At 42.7% G+C, this 2,297-nt stretch overlaps 1 non-coding gene across 1 annotated transcript; it reads left to right on the forward strand.

Moving 5' to 3' along the window:
• The first annotated feature begins 1,771 nt into the window (after nt 1-1,771).
• Nucleotides 1,772-1,879, forward strand: LOC130978795 (small nucleolar RNA R71). Its single transcript, XR_009086409.1, has one exon. It is a non-coding gene; the product is annotated as a small nucleolar RNA R71 (small nucleolar RNA).
• Nucleotides 1,880-2,297: the final 418 nt, after the last annotated feature.

The following is a 2,297-nucleotide window of genomic DNA, read 5'->3' on the forward strand; positions in this document are numbered from 1 at the left end:
TAACAAAAGAAACTAGATAAAATATAACATTGGGTTGCCTCCCAACAAGCGCTTCTTTAATGTCAGTAGCTTGACAGATGGCTCTCATGGAGCCTCACATTTTCTCAGAGCAATGTTGGAACCTCCCAACACCAAACTTAGAGTTTGAATGTGGGGGTTCAACACCAAACTTAGAGTTTGGTTGTGGCCTCCCAACACCAAACTTAGAGTTTGATTGTGGGGGCTCTGTTTAACTCTGATTTGAGAGAAGCTCTTCATGCTTCCTCTCCATGGTGATAGAGGGATATCCTTGAGCCTTGAACACAAAGGATTCTTCATTCACTTGCATGATCAGTTCGCCTCTATCAACATCAATCACAGCTTTTGCTGTGGCTAGGAAGGGTCTGCCAAGGATGATGGTTTCATCCATGCACCTCCCAGTCTCTAGGACTATGAAATCAGCAGGGATGTAATGGTCTTCAATCTTCACCAAAACATCCTCTACAAGTCCATGAGCTTGTTTTCTTGAGTTGTCTGCCATCTCTAATGAGATTCTTGCAGCTTGCACCTCAAAGATCCCTAGCTTCTCCATTACGGAGAGAGGCATGAGGTTCACACTTGACCCTAAGTCACACAGAGCCTTCTTGAAGGTCATGGTGCCTATGGTACAAGGTATTGAAAACTTCCCAGGATCTTGTCTCTTTTGAGGTAATTTCTGCCTAGACAAGTCATCCAGTTCTTTGGTGAGCAAAGGAGGTTCGTTCTCCCAAGTCTCATTTCCAAATAACTTGTCATTTAGCTTCATGATTGCTCCAAGGTATTTAGCAACTTGCTCTTCAGTGACATACTCATCCTCTTCAGAGGAAGAATACTCATCAGAGCTAAGTAAGTCCAGTGGAATCTCTATGGTCTCATTTTGAGCCTCAGATTCCCATGGTTCCTCATTGGGGAACTCAGTGGAGGTCAGTGCACGCCCATTGAGGTCTTCCTCAGTGGCGTTCACTTCCTCTCCTTCCTCTCCATATTCGGCCATGTTGATGGCCTTGCACTCTCCTTTTGGATTTTCTTCTGTGTTGCTTGGGAGAGTACTAGGAGGGAGTTCAGTAACTTTCTTGCTCAGCTGTCCCACTTGTGCCTCCAAGTTCCTAATGGAGGACCTTGTTTCAGTCATGAAACTTTGAGTAGTTTTGATTAGATCAGAGACCATGGTTGCTAAGTCAGAGGGGCTCTGCTTAGAATTCTCTATCTATTGCTGAGAAGATGATGGAAAAGGCTTGCCATTGCTAAACCTGTTTCTTCCACCATTATTGTTATTGAAACCTTGTTGAGGTTTCTCTTGATTCTTCCATGAGAAATTTGTATGATTTCTCCATGAAGAATTATAGGTGTTTCCATAGGGTTCTCCTAAGTAATTCACCTCTTCCATTGAAGGGTTCTCAGGATCATAGGCTTCTTCTTCAGATGAAGCATCCTTAGTACTGCTTGGTGCATTTTGCATTCCAGACAGACTTTGAGAAATCAAATTGACTTGTTGAGTTAATATCTTGTTCTGAGCCAAAATGGCATTCAGAGTATCAATCTCAAGAACTCCTTTCTTCTGATTAGTTCCATTGTTCACAGGATTCCTTTCAGAAGTGTACATGAATTGGTTATTTGCAACCATTTCAATTAGCTCTTGAGCTTCTGTAGGCGTCTTCTTCAAATGAAGAGATCCTCCAGCAGAGCTATCCAAAGACATCTTGGATAGTTCAGAGAGACCATCATAGAAAATACCTATGATGCTCCATTCAGAAAGCATGTCAGAAGGACATTTTCTGATCAATTGTTTGTATCTTTCCCAAGCTTCATAGAGGGATTCTCCATCCTTCTGTCTGAAGGTTTGGACTTCCACTCTAAGCTTACTCAATTTTTGAGGTGGAAAGATCTTTGCCAAGAAGGCATTGACTAGCTTTTCCCATGAGTCCAGGCTTTCTTTAGGTTGTGAGTCCAACCATGTCCTAGCTCTGTCTCTTACAACAAAAGGGAATAGCATAAGTCTGTAGACCTCAGGGTCTACCCCATTAGTCTTGACAGTGTCACAGATTTGCAAGAATTCAGCTAAAAACTGATGAGGATCTTCCAATGGAAGTCCATGAAACTTGCAATTCTGTTGCATTAGAGAAACTAATTGAGGCTTAAGCTCAAAGTTGTTTGCTCCAATGGCAGGGATAGAGATGCTTCTCCCATAGAAGTCGGGAGTAGGTGCAGTAAAGTCACCCAGCACCTTCCTTGCATTGTTTGCATTGTTGTTGTTTTCGGCTGCCATGTGTTCTTCTTCT

This window comes from Arachis stenosperma, chromosome 4, assembly GCF_014773155.1.
Source record: "Arachis stenosperma cultivar V10309 chromosome 4, arast.V10309.gnm1.PFL2, whole genome shotgun sequence".
Lineage (NCBI taxonomy): Eukaryota > Viridiplantae > Streptophyta > Magnoliopsida > Fabales > Fabaceae > Arachis > Arachis stenosperma.